The 21714-nt window shown below is 46.7% G+C and overlaps 1 protein-coding gene across 1 annotated transcript in view; it reads right to left on the reverse strand.

Moving 5' to 3' along the window:
• LOC146007448 (uncharacterized) overlaps positions 1-4159 on the reverse strand; it is a 102289-nt gene extending 98130 nt beyond the window's left edge. The window contains 1 exon segment of the mRNA XM_083145800.1: positions 3773-4159. The gene's annotated coding sequence lies outside the window, so the exon portion shown is untranslated.
• Positions 4160-21714: the final 17555 nt, after the last annotated feature.

The following is a 21714-nucleotide window of genomic DNA, read 5'->3' on the forward strand; positions in this document are numbered from 1 at the left end:
TGCATGTTGTGTATGTATGTATGTATGTATGTATGTATGTGCTATCACTGCATGTTGTGCATGTGTGTGTGTGTGTGTGTGTGTGTGTATGTATTTATGTATGTATATATGTGCTATCACTGCATGTTGTGTGTGTGTGTGTGTGTGTGTGTGTGTGTGTGTATGTATGTATGTATGTATGTGCTATCACTGCATGTTGTGCGTGTGTATGTATGTATGTATGTATGTATGTATGTGCTATCACTGCATGTTGTGTGTGTATGTATGTATGTGCTATCACTGCATGTTGTGCGTGTATGTATGTATGTATGTATATATGTTCTATCACTGCATGTTGTGTGTATGTATGTATGTATGTGCTATCACTGCATGTTGTGCGTATGTATGTATGTATGTATGTATGTATGTGCTATCACTGCATGTTGTGTGTGTGTGTGTGTGTGTGTGTGTGTGTATGTATGTGCTATCACTGCATGTTGTGTGTGTGTATGTATGTATGTATGTATGTATGTATGTGCTATCACTGCATGTTGTGTATGTATGTATGTGCTATCACTTAATGTTGTGTGCTGAGACTGCACATGTGTTTTGACTTTATGGCTGTGTGTAACATATGTTCTGAGGTTACATGTATGTGTGCTGTGGCAGCCCTCAGTACGTACATCTATGCCCTTTGGCTGGAGCAGTAAATACATATACAGTACACAGCAAACCAAGCAAAGCGAATATTGGAAAAGTAAAATTAATGGGGAAATTGTAATGCATTGCGAGTGCAGCGGCTGGCCACACTAGGAGTTTTTTTTTAAAGGGGCCGCTGGACTACATTACATCCCACCCATTGTGTCTTTTTTTTTTTTTAAAGCAAATGACTTCTGCTGATTGGCTTTCTTAAAATGTGGAAGAGCTGTACCAACCACATCCCTTATTACTTTGATTCTCAAACTGTTAAATGATGCCCCTGTCTATACATGCATTATTTTACTTGTGTCTGTGCAGGCATGTAGTTTCCTGTGCCACACCCTTCCAGTTGCTAACCACACCTACTATGCCCAGTGGTTGGTGACGCCCATCAGCGGGCCCCTTTAATTGAATTTCCCTGGTGGGCCCTCAATGCCCCAGTCTGACACTGCCTGTGGCTGCTCTCCGGCTACTCTTACTATGTTACCGCGGCTCTGCTCCAGCCTCCCCCCTGCACAGGCAGCCGAGTGCCCTCACTCACTCTGCACTTGACCATGCTGCTGTGTATCTGTGGGGAAGACCTATAGGCACATATGCACTCTGGGAAATGTCAAGCTGTCACAACTTTATTTAACCCCTTGCTCCCTTCCTCCCCCCTCCCTCTTCTCTCTCCCTCCTCTCTCTCCCCCTCCTTCCTCTGTCCCTTTCCCTCCTGTCAGTGATGCCTGTCTCTCTCCCCCATCTCTCTCTCTCCAAATCTCTCTCTCAAGCCCCATACACAAGGATGAGATATATTGCCCAGTGTCTCGCCGGGGCAATATGGTCACCTGCGATCATATTTCCAGCGATTTCAGCCCCTATTGCCCCCATGTGTACACAGCATTACTCCCCTCCATCTCTCAGCCCCTAATCTCTCATTATCTCTCAGTGCGTACAGTGCCTGCAATAATGAGCATCGTGCATGAAGTTACTAGCAATGAGCATGTAGGTAAGTGGCACCTATGTGTCAGATGTGTAACGGGCATTACGGTTTGTTATATAGTATGTAATGGGCATCAGGTGTGGCCTTATGTGTAATTGGCATTACGGCATGTGGCTTAATGTTTAATGGTTATTACTAAGTTCGCTAAAATGTGCAATGGGCATTCTGGTGTGTGGTATAATGTTAGGCCACGCCCCCATTTTGCCATGCAAGAGCCCTGCCTACTACAAATGGGGGGGGGGGGGGGGCGAAACATGCCCTTGCTCCGGGCACCGTGGCACCTAGCTACACCACTGGCAGGGTGTTACATAGTAGGTGAGGCTGAATAAAGACTTGCGTCCATCTACTTCAACCTATGTTTATAGTAGCTTATCCCTTGTTGTATAGTATGGTCTGATATTTTAAAGACAGATTTTGTTACTTATTCGTACCCGTGGATGTTTTTTACCAATAAATGTTTATCCAACCTTATATTAAACATATTTATACAGTAGTGTCTGCCAGCACCACTTCTCCAGGAAGAGTTCCAGAGTTTGACTGTTCTGACCGTAAAGAAATTCTTTCTACTAGCTGAATGAAATCTTTTTTCTTCTAATCTATACTCATGCCCTCGTGTCCTAGATTCCTTTCTAGTAGAAAAGAGGGTGCGTGACAGTTCCTTATATTGGCCCTTGATATACTTGTACATGTTGAGCATGTCCCCCCTTAAACGTCTCTTCTCTAATGTAAATAGTCCCAAATTGCTTAATCTCTCCCCGTAGCTTAAATTCTCCATTCCCCTAATAAGCTTTGTTGCTAATTCTATGATGTCCTTTTTATAGTGTGGGGCCCAGAACTGTACTCCGTATTCGAGGTGCGGTCTAACCAATGATTTGTACAGAGGCATAATTACCCTTGAGTCCCTAGTTTCCATGCCCCTTTTAATACATGCTAGAATTTTGTTGGCCTTTTTTGTTGCTATATTACATTGAGCACTACACCCCAGTTTGTTGTCTATTTGGACTCCTAGATCCTTTTCAAGTTCTGATTTACCCAACCCCTCTGGGACATACAGTAAGGTTACTCTCCTGGGGTATATGGGGTAGTATTCTATACACTGATAGTTACTGTCAGACTTACCTGCAGCCAGCGCCGGTGCTAGGGTGTCTGGTGCCCTCCTGCAAACCATACATTTTGCGCCATTTCACATTGCCATTGCAACAAGCTGCAGCCCGATTGTGGGAGCGTATGCAACATGCGATCCTATGGAGGATCTCGGGTGCATGTACATGTATGCATACACCATCTCAGTGCTGTGTCCGCAAAATGTTGCAGGCACTAAAGGTGCCCATATACGCTGGGAGAATCGCATACGTTATGGGCTAGATCGCATTGCACATCATGCATACAATGTGTGTGCGATGCGATCCGAAAGCAGTACAAAAGTATGTGCAGCACTCGTGACTGAGGGGGAGAGAAGGAGGAGATGGAAGGAGAGGGGATGAGATAGAGCGGAGTGTTGAGGACTGGCAGTGGCACTGGCACAGCACACTGAGAAGAGGGAAGGAAGGGGAGGCGGCGCTGATGCCTGTTCGTCATTTGATTGACAGCTAACAGGCGCAGGGAGAAATGGGTAGGGGGGGGCAGATCCGGACATGACATGTCATCCAGGCATTCACAGACAGCCCTACATGCCTCAGCGCAAGTGTCCGTGAGGAAGAGGGGGCAGGTCGCAGGAGGAGGACAGTGTGTGCGGTGCAGGGAGCTGCTCAGCCTCTCCATACTGCCACCCGCTGTCAGACAGGCGCTGCGGGCGACATGCAGGCTGTGCGCACTCGCGGTGCAGGGAGCAGCTCTTTATACTGTCAGACAGGCGCTGTGGGCGGCGTGCAGGAGGCAGTGACAGTGAGGGCTGAGGCAGCTTTAGCAGAGCAGGGAGGGAGACAGCGCCTTTTCAGCATGGCGCCTCCCTGCTTTGCAGGAGCTGCTGAGTGGGTAGCGCCGGCCCTGGCTGCAGGCCTGGAGACAGGTGCAGGGTATTACATGGACCTCTCCTACTGACATACAGTAAGTTTGCTCTCCTTGGGTATATGGGGTAGCATTCTATACACTGATAGTTACTGTCAGACTTACCTGCAGGCCTGGAGAAAGGTGCAGGGGATGAGGGAACACTGTAAATGCTGTAACTCTGAAATGAAAAAGAAGCAACTTTGACGTCTAATACAAGGGGTATTGGTCCACTCTATTTACATCGACATGAATTGGATCTACCATAGAAGGTCGACAGGACCTGAAATGCTTCGACGTGGCTGAAGTTGAAAGTGTTGGAAGGTCGACACAAGCATTAGGTCAACAATGGGAAGGTTGACTGTCAAAAGGTCGACATGAGATTTCCACTTTTTTTGTCCCGAATGTTGACATAGTCGACATGGACACCGTACACCGTATAAGTGTACCACGTCCCCTCGTATGGCGAGCTCCATGCTTCGGGCACGTTGCCTCTCTGTGCTCGGCACACTGTTAGATTCTCCAACCACACCCTAGTGGATAGTAGAGTATGAAATACCGCCTGTCGGCACATGTCGGCTAAAAAAAAGTGAAAAGCTCATGTCGACATTTTGGCTGTTGACCTAATGCTTGTGTCGACCTTTCAACCCTGTCTATCTATTTCAGGTGTCACAATTTATATGACTACACACTGAGAGATCAGGAAACGGGGTGAATGTTTTTCATATTCTAACAACTTCTCTACATTGTAACGAACTATACAGTACAATGGGTCAGTCGATAGGTTGACAGTATCAAGGACTGACCAGTATTAATATCGAATAGGTTGACCACTATTTGTCAACAGGACTGAAGTCGACACATGAAAAAGGTCGACATGGTTAAAAGGTCGACAATTGTTTTTCACTTTTTTATCCTTTGTACGGCGCTACGAAACACTTGTGGCGCCTTATAAATAAAATTATAATAATAATAATAATCCTTTCAGAAAAAATGGTTTTTCAGATTTTACTATCCTAGTAGGAAGAGACTTAGATTATAAAGCAAGTTAAAAGCTAAAGAAATACATACATGATGAAACAAGGGGCCTAATTCAGGTTGGCTTGCAAAAGCAAAAGCTCTCGCTCTTATGGACAAAAGCATGCTGTTCTGCAGGTGGGGCAGATGTAACATGTGCAGAGAGAGTTAGATTTGGGCGAGTTGTTTTGTTTCTGAGCAGGGTGGCTGCTTTATTTTTTTTTTTAAACAATTTTTATTGTTTTGCAAAATAGAGCAATATAGAACAATACAAGTAACATATAACAGAAATTGAGGTATACAATTGTGTGACAAGTTTTCAAGTAGTCTGGTATACATATTTTCCATATAAAAAATATCAAAATATTATTGTTTCTGTATATCGGCTTTAACAAATTAGCATTATTCTATGCACCACTTTAAAGGCCCCCATACATTAGGCCGACTTGTCCTAGGGACAAGTCGGACCCAATTTACCTGCGAGCCGCCCGGCAGCTCCCCGAGAGGCTCACATACAATTTGGCACTTGATGTGCCATTTTTTACATGGGATAAATCGCATGCGATTTCTCCCATGTAAAAAAAAACCCCGGGGAGCTGCAGGGCGGTGAGGAGTAGTGGGGGCGGGCAGCGGCAGTAGTGGGGGCGGGCAGCGGCGGCGGGGGCGGGCAGCGGTGGTGGTGGGGGCGGCCAGCGGTGGTGGGCGGCCAGCGGTGGTGGTGGGGGCGGCCAGCGGTGGTGGGGGCGGGCGGCGGGTGCGGTGATCGCTGCGGGCGGCGGGTGCGGTGAGCGCTGCTGACCTGGCCGGGCAGTGTACTTACTTACACATAGCAGCAGCGGGAACGGGCAGCGTAGTGGCGGCTATTAGATTTTTAAAATACTTGTCAAATGACCGGCCGCTCTCTGATTGGCCGGAGAGCTCTCAGCCAATCAGAGAGCGGCCGGTCATTTGACAAGTATTTTAAAAATATAATAGCCGCCACTGCGCTGCCCGTCCCCGCTGCTGCTATGTGTAAGTAAGTACACTGCCCGGCCAGGTCAGCAGCGCTCACCGCACCCGCCGCCCGCCCCCACCACCGCTGGCCGCCGCCGCTGCCCACCCGGTGTTTGCATGCATATGCCTGTCAGGTGGCAGGCATATGCATACAGGGAGGTCGGATGATCGTATGTACAGACCGTCCGACCTCCCTGATCCGGTCCGATGCGCACGGGACCGCGCATCGGATCGGATCAGATATCACACACATACGATTTTGGGCCGATTTCATCCGATTATCGGCACAAAGTGCCGAAATCGGATGAAATCGGACCAAAATCGCATAGTGTATGGGGGCCTTAAGGGTAGTAACAAGTGGATAAGATAAGGTAAGGAAAGAAAAGGGAGGAGAGGGGGGTGGGGGGGGGGGGGGGGAGACACAGGACAGAACCTAAAATAATTTTTCCAAGTATAGAATACAATTCTCTTCATGGAATCTATCACTTCTCAACAAATAGATCTCTCTGAGTCAGACAAACATCTCATTAGGAAGGAAAAGGGAATGAGCTGCAAATAGCAACGAATGAGTATAAACGCTCAGCCTGTGCTCCACAAAAAAGAGACATAATTGCTGCAGGGGGGAAGGCAGGTAGGGTAGGTGCCAGCTTAAAGCAAGAGGGAAGATAAGGTGAAGAACAAAAGGTAAATGGCCCCTCCCCAGGGGATAGGCCATACTTAAGGAAGGGGGAGGATGGGGGTCATTACACTCAGAAGCAACCCCAGCAAGGATCCCACCCACCCCAAGAGGAAGAAGGAACAACATTAAGCAACTTCAAGAAGGCAAAGCAACAGACGGAAGTACTGCAGACCAGCCATGGTATGGCGCTAGGCCTGGCGTCGGAAGTACTGCGGGCCAGCCAAGGTGGGCGCCAGGCCTGGCGTCGGGGGGCAAAACGGGATCACCCACGGGTACAGGTCGTCAGTTGCGAGAAGGGGATCCCAGCCCCCCAGGCGGTTACATGATTCAGTTGTGAGAAGGGCTGGTGGACCGCAGTGCTATCTTTGCCACCCAAATTAAGTAACAGTAAATTTGCAGGAAGGGGGTCATTACACTCAGAAGCAACTCCCCGCAAGGATCCCACCCACCCACCACAAGAGGAAGAAGGAACAACATTCAGCAACTTCAAGAAGGCAAAGCAGCAGACAGAAGTACTGCGGACCAGCCATGGTATGGCGCTAGGCCTGGCGTCGGGGGCGGAAGTACTGCGGGCCAGCCAAGGTGGGCGCCAGGCCTGGCGTCGGGGGGCAAAACGGGATCACCCACGGGTACAGGTCGTCAGTTGCGAGAAGGGGATCCCGGCCCCCCAGGCGGTTACATGATTCAGTTGATAAGGGCTGGTGGACCGCAGTGCTATCTTTGCCACCCAAATTAAGTAACAGTAAATCTGAAATCAAGTTAATAAATTGTGACCATTTAATTCGCCAAAAATACTATACTCCGACTGGTTATTTCAGGTACAAGGGGAAGGTTACAAAAGGGGAAAGAAGGGGAGGAGATGGTGCTTTGGGTTCAAGGTTTGTTGACTGGTGAGGGGCATCAGGCGCTCAGCGGTTTATGAAATCTAAATCTGTCGGAGAAGAAACCAGGTGGTGGACTCAAACATTTTTTGTATTTGTAATTGAACCTGCTGTTCAAGACTCAATATATAGGTCTCCCACTTTTTATAAAAGCGCAGAGCCCCTTTCTCCAGGTCTGATCTTATTGCTTGCCTTTCATAAAACAGAGTATTCATAATGGATTTTCTTAGCTCAGTAATAGAGGGGGCAACTCTATGGATCCAGTGCGTAATGGCTGCTTTATTTTTAAACTGCAATTTAGATTTCAGTTTAAACACACCTCACCCAAATGTAACTCTGCCTCTGTTCCATCTGCCCCCCTGCAGTGCAGCATGGTTTTGTCCAATAAAGAAGGAGTTTGCTTTTGCGATCCATGCTGAATGACCCCCATGGTATGCTTCTACAGTACAGCACGAGACAACGCCCTGACATGGCGCTGTGGTGAAGACAAGAAAGGGGAAGATCTTCAGATGCGGAATTAATCTACCCCCATTGTATACAGTAACTCAGCGATTCACAAACATTTCTTAATCACGGCCAAATGTTTTCAAGGCACTCCCAGGCCAAATGTATTGGGAAATTCAGGAAATAAAATATTAAATGAAGTGCATTGTGTGGTGAGGGACAGGATTTGCTTCTCTTTGTTTCCATATATTATGATTGGCAGCCACCAACACTGGTTTTGCCTGTTACATTGACCATAAATAATATGAATTGATCCTGGTCCACCACCCAAGGCACCACTGCAAGTGTCCTGGGGCAGCACACAGTTTGGGAACCACTGGTATAAGTATTGATAATGAAGGGTGTGGTACAGGGGTCCGACAGTCATTAGCACGACATCACAGCATGGTGAGCGCAACGAAGCCCCTTGCGGGCACGGTGGCTTGCTATGAATTCTATTCTCCCTCTATGGGGGGTCGTGGACCCCCACGAGGGAAAATAGCGGGTGGCCGTCGGGCACCCGGCTGTCAGCATTTTGACAGTCGGGATCCTGATGTCAGGTAAATGACTGTCGGGATCCCGATGTCAGGTAAATGACTGTCGGGATCCCGATGTCAGGTAAATGACTGTCGGGATCCCGATGTCAGGTAAATGACTGTCGGGATCCCGATGTCAGGTAAATGACTGTCAGGATCCCGATGTCAGGTAAATGACTGTCAGGATCCCGATGTCAGGTAAATGACTGTCGGGATCCCGATGTCAGGTAAATGACTGTCGGGATCCCGATGTCAGGTAAATGACTGTCTGGATCCCGACTGTCGGAACCGGGTCCGGCACCCGATAATGAATGCTTGTTGTAACCATATTAGGCAGACGCTTGTCATATTATTTTGAAGGAAGGGGGATGGGGAATTATTTGGTCCACATGAATCTCTTTCAAAGATACTTATGTATGTTTTATTTATAGCACCTAGAGTATTGGTGTTTCATATTGCATTTTGTCCCCTTACAGATTCGGGGTGGTGCTCCGTCTCTCTAAATATATAGTATTCAGAAAAAAACGAGAATAGAAAAAAAAGAGACTTGTACTGTGCACTCTACGGATTCTGTTTCTGAGCTCCAATGAAAAGAGCTTTGCTAAAAATTTACTTTGATTACAATTCCCATTGAGTAGGGTATAATCCTTAATGTGTTACTAATAGAATTGAAAAAATATAAGTCGCAAAAAAGTGTTGAAAAACAGGGTACTTATATATATATGTTAGTGGGGCGCCCAATAAGCTATTTGCTTAATTTTCCGCGTCCGCTCGTCACACTTCGGGCTCGGTGGCTCGTTGCGCTCACCAGACTATATAAAACTCCCTGCCGACTAGTACTATGAGCGTACTAACTATAGTGGGCGCCCAACTAACATATAAGTACCAAAAACAGTGATAAAAAAAAGAGTTTACACTGTTTAATCGTGGTGTCTCATATTTGTTTGTAATTCTATATTTTGGGCTGATAGTGCCTCAAATAAATGATTCTTTAGTTACTTTATTCTGTTCTTCCCTAGTTATTGGGAGGTTACGTCTGGGGAGATTAACAGCATGTGAGTGTTATTACTTAATATTCGATTCTCTGTTATTGTATCCTCAGTACAAATTATCTGTTCTCTTTGGGTTTATGATTCTGCAAGTAAACTAGAATTGCTTAGTATCCATAATTGGCAGCAGGTTTAGGGAATATATTACAGACGGCTGATTTCTTATTGTGGTATGTTAAGTTGGGAGTGAATATGTAGGCCATACTTGCCTACTTTTGAAAACTAGTTTCAGGGAGATTATAGTTGGTAATAGAATTTTGCATAGTCCCCCATTGTGGGGGCGTGCATGTTCCACCCAAAGGGCGTGTCTAGTTCCATATATGGAGAGATTGTGAAAAGAGATTGTGAACGTGGCACCTAGAGGCGTGGGTGTGTACTACTACATCTGAGAGGAATCTTTTACAATGCCTTATATCCAAATATAGATGAGCCCTAAAGCAGTTAGTAAGAGATACTATACTTGGTAAAGTGCTGGGAAATGGTGCTGGTGATTTAGTGTAAATGTATCTGTCTCATTAATTTTTTCCCAAAAAAACAGGCTAGGTGAAATTAGGTAGATTGCTAGACTAATGAGGGAGAGAGGGAGATTGCTGTTATTTCAGGGAGTCTCCTGCAGAATGCAGGATGGTAGGCAGCTATGATGTAGGCATATACCTGGTGTTGTGCAATATTTCAATGTATATGAGACAGGTGAATTATTTACAATGTAGGTACTCTTTACCTAGAACGGCGCCCGTCGCGGGCATCGCGGGTACATTTATGCCTGCCCGCGACGCGACCGACGCGATGCCCGCGATTTTCCCATTGAAAACCATGTTAAACCTGAAAAATCGCGTCGGTCGCGTCGCGGCCGGCCATAAACGTACCCGCGATGCCCGCGACGCGATGCTCACGATTTCCCATAGGAAGCAATGTTAAAAGCCGCGATGGACCCGATTTTAGTGTTAAATGCCTCAATCCACCCGATTTGGCCATAGGAATCAATGTTAAATGGGCTACAGAGCCCATTAACCCTTAAATGTCCCCCCAAATTTTTAACGCCACCCCACGATCAACGCCAACCCGAAGCGTGGCGAGCGCAGCGAGCCCGCGAGGGGCGGCGGTACGCGTCCTCCGACCTTTTCATGCCCTACTATCCACGTCGGCGTGGTGTGAGAATAGAATAGTGTGGCGAGCGCAGCGAGCCACCGAGCCCGAAGCGTGGCGAGCGCAGCGAGCCCCGCGAGGGGACGCGGATACCTTCACAGGTAAGCGCGTCCCCTCGCGGGCTTCACAGGTGTCCGTGGCCACGCGGACACCTGTGAAGCCCGCGAGGGGACGCGTATAACTGTGAAGGTATCCGCGTCCCCTCGCGGGGCTCGCTGCGCTCGCCACGCTTCGGGCTCGGTGGCTCGCTGCGCTCGCCACACTATTCTATTCTCAACTCCACGCCGACGTGGATAGTAGGGCATGAAAAGGTCGTAGGACGCGTACCGCCGCCCATCGCGGGCTCACTGCGCTCGCCACGCTTCGGGTTGGCGTGGATCGTGGGGTGGCGTACAAAAATTGGGGGGACATTTAAGGGTTAATTGGGGCTATTTGGGCTCTGTAGCCCATTTAACATTGATTCCTATGGGAAAATCGCGGGCATTGAGGCATTTAACGCTAAAATCGCGGTCAATCAGGCTTTTTAACATTGTTCTCTATGGGAAAATCGCGGTAATCGCGGGTACCCGATTTTGATGTACCCGCGATTTACCCGCGATTTACCCGCGATGCCGCGATTACCGCGATTTTACCCGCGATGCCCGCGATTTCAATCGTGGGCGCCGTTCTAGGTAAAGAGTACCACAATGTATTGTTATCCCAGAGAAACCTCAGAGAGCCACGGCCACAGGACCGCCAGTCCGCACCCCTATATATTGTTTCAAGCACATAAATCACAGGTTTACTGATGTCAGTGCTCTGTTGATAATTGCTGCGTGTGCAACAGATTTACTCCATAATTACCTATATGTTTCATTAGACAGATATTTGTATGTTGCATCTCATTCGTCCATGCAGTTATTCAGAATTTATTGTCGGCACAAATCTAACTGATGGTTTGGGGAAATACTTTGTCACTGACATAGCAATCACACCCTATTTCCAGTGCTGCTGTGATGATCATTTATTGTTCTAAGTCAGTTCTTACACTATTCGGGCATGCCGTTAATACATACTTGCCTACTTTTGAAAAGCAGTTTGAGGGAGATTTTTAAGATGGTAGCAAAATGAAAGCATACATCACAATAGAGGAGGCACACTTGCGCGCGCCGTAGGCGCGCGGCCGAAATTAGGGGGCGTGGCTTGCCGCGGGAGGGGGTGTGGCCTATAATCGCGGTGTCACACGAGGCGTCTATTTATCGCTGGCCAGCAAATAATGGGGGATCCTATACAGATCCTATACAGAAAATGTGCAGCATAAATATAAAATAGTATGAAAAAATATACAACAACCAAATATTAAAGCTATAGGTAAGTGCCCCTTGTTGGAATAATCAGTGAGGCAGGCATTCAGCTAGTAAATTACTGAGCATGACAGGAGGAGTGGAGCATGTATTGGGTGCCAGTCGGGGCCCGGGGGTGGTGGGAGAGAGGATCAATAAGGATCAGGCTTAGTGGGTGGGAGAGAGGTTAAAGAATCAGACAATGTTATACTTACTGCTGCTCCCGGCCTCCGGCTCCCGCTGCCCGGCTCACTGCCACTGTTCAATGCTGCTGCCGCACCTCAGTTCCTCCTCTCCGCTGCCCTCCTGCTCCTGGTGCTTCCGGCTCCCGCTCACACTGCTGCTGCCGCTCACTTCAGAGCTGCTACTGCTGCCCAGTGACGCACCATGGCTACCCACACAGCCCCGCGGTGGCCCACGGAACATGCCGTTTGCACATGCGCAGTAAAACATTTTGGGAGAGGGGACAAAAATGCGGGAGGAACCGAGGGATTTGCAAGGGAGCGGGAGGAGGATTGAAAAAAACGGGAGACTCCCGCTAAATGAGGGAGGGTAGGCAAGTATGCATTATACACAGCCCCCATATTACATTATACACAGCCCCCCATATTACAGTATACACAGCCCCCCCATATTACAGTATACACAGCCCCCCCATATTACATTACACAGTCCCCCCATATTACATTATACACAGTACCCCCATGTTACATTATACACAGTCCCCCCACAGCCCCCCACATTACATTATACACAGCCCCCCATATTACATTACACAGTCCCCCCATATTACATTATACACTGTACCCCCATGTTACATTATACACAGTCCCCCCACAGTCCCCCATATTACACTATACACAGCCCCCATATTACATTATACACAGCCCCCATATTACATTACACAGTCCCCCCATATTACACTACACAGTCCCCCCATATTACATTATACACAGTACCCCCATGTTACATTATACACATTATACAGTCCCCCCACAGTCCCCCATATTACATTATACACAGCCCCATATTACATTATACACAGCCCCCCCATATTACATTACACAGTCTCCCCCCCCCCCCACACACACACTACACAGAGTACCCACAGTAATCACAGCCCCCCTCCCCCAGACTAGTACACATAGCCCCACAGTGCCACATTACACACATCCCCTCACTCCCCCAGTACACAGGACAGCACTCACCTGGCTGTGTTGTCCCTTCCTGGGAGGTGCAGCAGGGAACTGGCACTGTGGTAGATGAAGCACATGGCAGCCGGTGACAGGAGCAGGAAGAGCCGAAGAGCATTGCACGGAGCTCACTCACTCTGTGAGTGGGTGGGCGGGGCCAGCAGCAGGGAAGCCCTGACTGACGGCTCTCCTGCTCCTTCTGCTACACAGACTTCCCACAGCACGTCGGCCGGCTGTCATGTAGTAGCTGTCATGTAGTAGCGTGCAGGCAGCGCCCGGCGCCCCCCGGGGATCCGTGCGCGCGCATGCGCAGTAAGGACTTTGCAGGAGTCCCCACAAAAACCGGGAGGTGGGGGCAGGTTTGCGGGGCAGCGGGAGGCTCCTGCAAAAAGCGGGAGTCTCCCGCTGAATGCGGGAGGGTAGGCAAGTATGCGTTAATATCCCTTGTAGCTGTATATACAGTACATGTGGTCATATAATGCAGAATGGAGTCATTGTAATGAGACCGCTGCTGTTGTGATGTAGGTACAGTTTATAAACCCGTAGTGCAGTGTCTTCACTGTTAATTAACCCCTTCACGACATTGCCTTTTAAGGTAATTTTTTTTTTTTTTCCTCCTTGCGTTCAAATAAGCGTAACTTTTTTAATTTTCCGGCTATATAGACACATGAGGGCTTTTTTTTTGCGGGACAAGTTGTACTTTGTAATGGTACCATTTACTATACCGTATAATATTCTGGGGAATCAGGAAATAATTCAATGTGGGGTAAAAAAAAAAAAAACCGCCATTGCACAATTTTGCGCTGGTTACGTTTTTTTTGGAGTTCATAGTTCGTTTAAAATGATGGGTTATCTTTATTCTATGGGTCGTTACGATTCTGGCGATACCAAACTTATATAGTTTTCGTTATGTTTTACCACTAAAAAAAAAAATCGCAACTTTTACGGTTTTTCTAATTTGCGTTGCGTCGCCATGTTCTGCGGCTTATAACTTTTTTATTTTTCCACCTACGGACCTGGGTGAGGGCTCATTTTTTGCGGGCTGAAGTGTACTTTTTAATTAATACCATTATGGGATATGGGCGACTTTCTGATCTCTTTTAGTTATTTTTTTTTGGGTACGCGATGCGACCAAAAAACGTAGTTTTGGCGTTGGGGATTATTTTCCGTTTACGCCTTTAACCGTGCGGGATAACTAATGTTATATTTTAATAGATCGGACTTTTAGGAACGCGGCGATACCAAATATGTTTATTTTTTTTATTTTTTTTTTATTTTTATTTGGGAAATGGGGAAAGGGGGGTGATTTGAACTTTTAATATTTTTTTATTTTTTTTTATTTTTAAACTTTATTTTTTTTTTTTTTTTTACTTTTACTACAAGGCCCCCTAGTGTACTTGACCACTAGGGGGCGCGATCGCCTGTACTAGGTTCAGCCATAGAGCTCTATGGCTGAACGTAGTGATTTTATGCACTTCCTATTACATCCTGCCTGAGGCAGGATGTAATAGGTATGCATATACGGCCAGCACAGGGGTCTACATTAGACCCCTGGCTACCATGGCAACCGATCGGCACCCTCCGATCTTGCTGCGGGGGGCCCCGATCGGCGCCCCCCCTCCGATCAGCTATTTAAGCACTGCGGGCGCTTTGCCCGCGGTGCTTAAAGGGTTAAACGGCCACGATCGGCGAACTCGCCGCTCGTGGCCGTGAGAGCAGGGACCTGGCTGTAATATACAGCCATTACCTGCTCTCTTTCAAGCCAGCTCACTCCGTGAGCTGGCTTGATTCCCCCGCAACGGCCATATGACGTATATATACGTCATATGTCGTGAAGGGGTTAATTAATTCTCCAGTGCTGCATGCCCCATAGCTTTATGTTAAAGATTTGGTCCACAATTATCTATTGATGAAATAAGGGGCCTAATTCAGGTTGGCTTGCAAAAGCAAAATCTCTCTCTAATGGACAAAACCATGCTGTGCTGCAGGTGGGGCAGATAGTTAAATTTGGGTAGGGGGTAAAGTGAGGGGGAACGGGGTGAAACTGAGTTCCACCACCTCTAATGGTGAGGTGGAACATTTGAACCTCCACATTGGCCCTGCACAGTAATTCTCACAGAAAAGCATTGTAGTTTGCAGGGGGATGCCAAAAACCCTACCCCTGGCCCTGTCTCTGCCTACTGGAGGGAGGGGAGTAATTAGGAGGCATAGTGAAATGCGTTCCCCCACCTCTGTATGACCACTTTATGCCCTGGATTTGGGTGAGTTATTTTGTTTCTGTGCAGGGTAAATACTGGCTGCTTTATTCTTACACTACAATATATATTTCAGTTTAAACACACTCCACCCAAATCTAACTCTGCCTCTGCACATGTTCCATCTGCCCCCCTGCAGTGCAGCATGGTTTTGTCCAATAAAGAAGGCGTTTGCTTTTGCGATCCCTGCTGAATGTCCCCCATGGTATGCTTCTACAGTACAGCACGAGACAACGCCCTGACATGGCGCTGTGGTGAAGACAAGAAAGGGGAAGATCTTCAGATGCGGAATTAATCTACCCCCATTGTATACAGTAACTCAGCGATTCACAAACATTTATGAATCACGGCAAAATGTTTTCAAGGCACTCCCAGGCCAAATGTATTGGGAAATATAGGAAATAAAACATATTAATAGAAGTACATTGTGTTTCTATATCACAGTTATGTGGTGAGGGACAGGATTTGCTTCTCTTTGTTTCCATATATTATGATTGGCAGCCACCAGCGCTGGTTTTGCCTGTTACATTGACCATGGATAATATGAATTGATCATGATCCACCACCCAAGGCACCCCTGCAAGTGTCCTGAGGCACCACACAGTTTGGGAACCAATATAAGTATTGATAATGAATGCTTGTTGTAACCATATTAGGCAGATGCTTGTCATATTATTTTGAAGGAAGGGGGATGGGGAATTATTTGGTCCACACGAATATCTTTCAAAGATACTTATGTATGTTTTATTTATAGCCCCTATAGTATTGGTGTTTCATATTGCATTTTGTCCCCTTACAGATTCGGGGTGGTGCTCCGTCTCTCTAAATATATAGTATTCAGAAAAACGAGAATAGAAAGAAAGAGACTTGTGCTGTGCACTCTACGGATCTATTTCTGAGCTCCAATGAAAAGAGCTTTGCTAAAAATTTACTTTGAGTACAATTCCCATGAAATTACTATTGAGTAGGGTGTAATCCTTAATGCAGTGGTTCCCAATCTTTTTTGAATCACGGCACCCTAAGGGTATCAACATTTTTTCACGGCACCCCTAGACCGCACAAAAATGTATTAGATTGGGTTTATATGCTATTCCCAGGGTCAGTTACTGTATGTGTCAAAGACAGGATTTGCTTCTGTGTGTACATATTTTATTATTAGCCATCACCAACACTGGTTTTTTACATAAATAATTAACCATAATTAATTTGAATTGGTCCTGGACCACCACCCCATGGCACCCCTGCAAGTGTTCCAAGGCACCCCAGGGAGCCACGGCACACAGTTTGGGAACCACTGCCTTAATGTGTTACTAATAGAAATGTAAAAAATAAAGTCACAAAAAAGTGTTGAAAAACAGTGATAAAAAAACAGTTTACACGGTTTAATCGTGGTGTCTCATATTTGTTTGTAATTCTATATTTTGGGCTGATAATGCCTCAAATAAATGATTCTTTTGTTTATTCTGTTCTTCCCTAATTATTGGGAGGTTACGTCTGGGGAGATTAACAGCATGTGAGTGTTGTTACTTAATATTCAAATCTCTGTTATTGCATCCTCAGTACAAATTGTACTGTCACTCTGTTCTCTATCTATGGGTTTATGATTCTGTAAATATAATTGCTTATTAGCCATAATTGGTAGCAGGTTTAGGGAATATATTACAGATGGATGCTTTCTTATTGTGGTATGTAAAGTTGGGAGTGTATATGTAGGCATATACCTGGTGTTGCGCAATATTTCAATGTATATGAGGCAGGTGAATTATTTACAATGTATTGTTATCCCAGAGAAACCTCAGAGAGCCACGACCACAGGACCGCCAGTCCACACCCCTATATATTGTTTCATGCACATACATCACAGGTTTACTGATGTCAGTGCTCTGTTGATAATTGCTGCATGTGCAACAGATTTACTCCATAATAATTACCTATATGTTTCATTAGACAGATATCTGTATGTTGCATCTCATTCGTCCATGCAGTTATTCAGAATTTATTGTCGGCACAAATCTAACTGATGGTTTGGGGAAATACTTTGTCACCGACATAGCAATCACACCCTATTTCCAGTGCTGCTGTGATGATAATTTATTGTTCTAAGTCAGTTCTTACACTATTCGGGCATGCCGTTAATATCCCTTGTAGCTGTATATACAGTACATGTGGTCATATAATGCAGAATGGAGTCATTGTAATGAGACCGCTGCTGTTGTGGTGTAGGTACAGTTTACAAACCCGTGGTGCAGTGTATTCACTCTTAATTAATTCTCCAGTGCTGCATGCCACATAGCTTTATGTTAAAGATTTGGTCCACAATTATCTATTGATGAAACAAGGGGCCTAATTCAGGTTGTCTTGCAAAAGCAAAATCTCTCTCTAATGGACAAAAGCATGCTGCGCTGCAGGTGGGGCAGATACAACAGGTGCAGAGAGAGTTACAGATCGATTGTCAGATCTGGTTGGTTGGGAAAAAATCCTGGTAATGGATGAGAGCAGATGACAGTTGACCATTTGCTTTGAAATGCTGGAAAACTGCCAAAAACTGACATTCAGATATTACCAGGTTTTTGCCCCAACCAGCCCAATCTGACAATCGATCTGTAGATGTATGGCCCCATTAGATTCGGGTGACTTATGGCCCCCATACATCAGCCATCACAATTAATTGCTTCTCAGATCCAGTGATTTTCCCCCCCAGATAAATGGTTTCTTCAATCTATTTGACTCGCCCACACACTACAGATTTGTTTCAGTGATCGGCAGATTTTTCCTGTGCCCACACATACAAAAATGAAACTCCAATAAAACCAGATTTTTAAACAGGTTTAAAAATCTGATTCAGCGATCGATTGGCGATCCCTATTAATTTTTGATTGGGATCGCCAAAAGGGGGAGTTCACACATTAAAGATTAATTGTGACAATCATCTCCAGAACGGAGGATTGTCACAACTAATTGCTGATGTATGGGGCCCATAACTCTCTCTGCACATGTAACATCTGCCCCACCTGCAGGGCAGCATGATTTTGTCCAATAAAAAGACATTTGCTTTTGCGATCCATGCTGAATGTCCCCCATGGTATGCTTCTACAGTACAGCATGAGACAACGCCCTGACATGGCGCTGTGGCGAAGACAAGAAAGGGGAAGATCTTCAGATGCGGAATTAATCTACCCCCATTGTATACAGTAACTCAGCCATTCACAAACATTTATGAATCACGGCAAAATGTTTTCAAGGCACTCACAGGGCCAAATGTTTTGGGAAATTAAGGAAAATAAACTAGGTGAAGTACATGGTGTTTCTATATCACAGTTATGTGGTGAGGGACAGGATTTGCTTCTCTTTATCTACATACAGTATATTATGATTGGCAGCCACCAGCACTGGTTTTGCCTGTTACATTGACCATAAATAATATGAATTGATCCTGGTCCACCATCCAAGGCACCACTGCAAGTGTCCAGGGACACTACACAGTTTGGGAACCATTGGTATAAGTATTGATAATGAATGCTGATTGTAACCATATTAGGCAGATGCCTGTCATTATTTTGAACGTTGGATGAGGAATTATTTGGTCCACAAACCTCGTGCAGGTTGCGTGCAGATGGTGACTGGCGTGACTGGATGGGGGGGAAAGTCAGAGGTGTGTGGGGAGGGGATGGGTACACAGGCTGGTGGTGCGGGGGGCTGGCGTCCTGTCCCGTCCGCAGTGCACCTCTAACCTGTGACTGATGGTGAGTCCAAATCCTCGTTCCCTCCTCACGCTCCTCTGAGATCCTGCCGCGGCTGTGGTCGGTGCCTTGTCCGCACGTCCTGCCGGGCTCCACGGACTCTGCACGGGGCTCGACTTCCGGGTGTGGATGACGCGAATGATGGTGCAGGGATATTGCGTCATCCAAACCCGGAAGTCGAGCCCCGTGCAGAGTCCGTGGAGCCCGGCAGGACGTGCGGACAAGGCACCGACCACAGCCGCGGCAGGATCTCAGAGGAGCGTGAGGAGGGAACGAGGATTTGGACTCACCATCAGTCACAGGTTAGAGGTGCACTGCGGGCGGGACGGGATGGCAGCCCCCCACACCACCAGCCTGTGTATCCATCTCCTCCCCACACACCTCTGACTTTCCCCCCATCCAGTCACGCCAGTCACCATCTGCACTGAAGATGAAGTAGAGGAAGGAAAGAACAGGGCAGGAGCGCTGGTGAGGTAAAGAGGTAGGGTGAGTACGTAAGGAAGGAGGGCCCTGCTCATAAGAGTTTACAGACTAAAAGGAGGTGGGTGGACGAACGAAATACAATAGGATAAGTAGGAACGGATGCAAGGGCAGAGCTGAAGAAGGAAAGAATGAATTTGAAATGGAGATAATCCGCGAGGGACCGTTATTTCTTCCAGAAGCGCTTAGCAGTGCGAGAGCACTTTTTAAGAAATCGGGTGATAGGCGATTGCCACGGTTGGGGGTTGGAGCATTGAAGGGGGATAGAGGAGGGAGGGCAGGCAGAGTCCAATGCCGAAGATAGGGTGTCGTTATAGAGGGAGCCGGCGAGGTTCGGGCATGACATGGCGGCAATTGGGGCGGGGAAGAGGACACAGCGTGTCCGAGAAGGCAGCAATATCAAGTGTGTTGACGTTATGCCGTGAGACAATGCGATTAGGAGGGGGGGTGTGGGAGAGGGGGAAGCAGTGAGGGAGGAGATGAGGTGATGGTCAGAAAGAGAAAAAGCCGAGATAGTGTAGTCAGTAAGGGAACAAGTGTAGTCAGTAAGGGAACAAGAGCGAGAGAAGACGAGATCGAGGGAGTGTCCTTGGATGTGGGTGGGAGAGGTAGTCCACAAAGATAGGCCAAGAGAGGAGCAGAGAGAGAGGAGTTTGGAAGTGCCATAATCAGCGGGGTTATCCAAGGGGATATTAAAGTCACCAAGAATGACAGAAGGTAGGTCAGAGGAGAGGAAGTGTGGGAGCCAGGCGGCGAAGTTGTCAAGAAATTGGGAGATAGGGCTAGGGGGGCAGTAGATTGCAGCGACACAGAGGTGGTAGGGGTAGTACAGACGAATGGAGTGAGACTCAAAGGAGGAGAAAATGAGAGAGGGTTCAGGGTGAATGACACTGTAGGTGCATGAGGCTGAGAGGAGAAAACCCACGCCGCCACCTTGGCGACCGTCAGGCCTGGGAGTGTGAGAGAAAGAGAGGCCACCGTGGGAGAGAGCAGCTGGAGAGCCAGAATCAGAGGTGGAGAGCCAGGTCTCAGTGATAGAAAGGAGGTGGAATGCGCTAGAGATGAATAGGTCATGGATGGCAGGGAGTTTGTTGCAGATGGATCTGGCGTTCCATAGGGCACAGGAAAGAGGGTTGTGTATTTATGTGGATAAGGTTTTGGGGATTTCAGAAGCGAGGGGGGGTTATTGGGAGGGTGGGGGCGAGGGGTCAGGATAGGTATGGGATGGGAGGGGGGAGGAGCGGTAGGAGAAAGTGAAGTTGAGAGATTAACAGCCATGAGGACCAGAGGTGAGAGGGTAGATTAGTAAAAACAGACAGAGAGCAGGGATTTGGGAAGACAGACAGCGTCTGTAGTAGATTGCGAGGATATGGTAGATCCTAGAGAGAGTTAGCTTGGGATATGAAAGAGGAGAGAAGGTAACAGGCAAGGAACAGCTGTCAGGAGACAAGTGGGTAAAATCGGGTTGATTGAGTAATCCAATTAAGTATGAAACAACAACAAGTGAGAGGATGAAAGGAACAGAGAAGGTCAGAAGTGAGGCAAATGTGAGGGAAACAGAGTGCAATAAATGTATGGCAAAGATAAGAGAAAGTAAAAGTGAATGAGTAAAATTAAATACAATGTTGGATAAAATATAGATAACATGAATTGTGTCAAAATTAAGCAACAGGTTACAATAGGATAAAAAGAAGATGCATACATCACAATAAAATTGAACACAAAAGTCTAAATTTTCTTATTCTAACTCACCAGCTTCTGTTTCCAACTCACAAGTCACTTAAGTATTCAAGCTTAACTTTAGTCTGCAAGCTTCTCACTCAATGAGCAAGCTCCAAATGAGTCTGCTCACTGCTTATATAGTATGTCAGGCAGCTGTTACACTCAGCTCCTCCCCCTAATCTCTCTTCACACCTATGTAGGCATATACTTTGTGTTGTGCAATATTTCATGTTGTGCAATATTTCATATTTTTTGGTATCCCAGAGAGCCACGGCCACAGGACTGCCAGTCCGCACCCCTGTGTCTGGGTCCCTGTGCACTATATATTGTTTCAAGCACAAAAAATCGCCCTTTTACTGATGCCAGTGCTCTGTTGATAATTGCAATAGATTTACTCCATAATTACCTATATGGTTCGTTAGACAGATATCTGTATGTTGCATCTCATTCGCCCATGCAGTAATTTCAGATTTACTGTCAGCACAAATCTAACTGGTTCATATACTGTATGTAATGTGATCAACTGATGGTTTGGGGAAATACTTTGTCACCGACATAGTAATCACACCCTA

The sequence above is a fragment of the Crinia signifera genome, chromosome 6 (assembly GCF_055691185.1).
Source record: "Crinia signifera chromosome 6, ASM5569118v1, whole genome shotgun sequence".
In the NCBI taxonomy this organism is placed as follows: domain Eukaryota; kingdom Metazoa; phylum Chordata; class Amphibia; order Anura; family Myobatrachidae; genus Crinia; species Crinia signifera.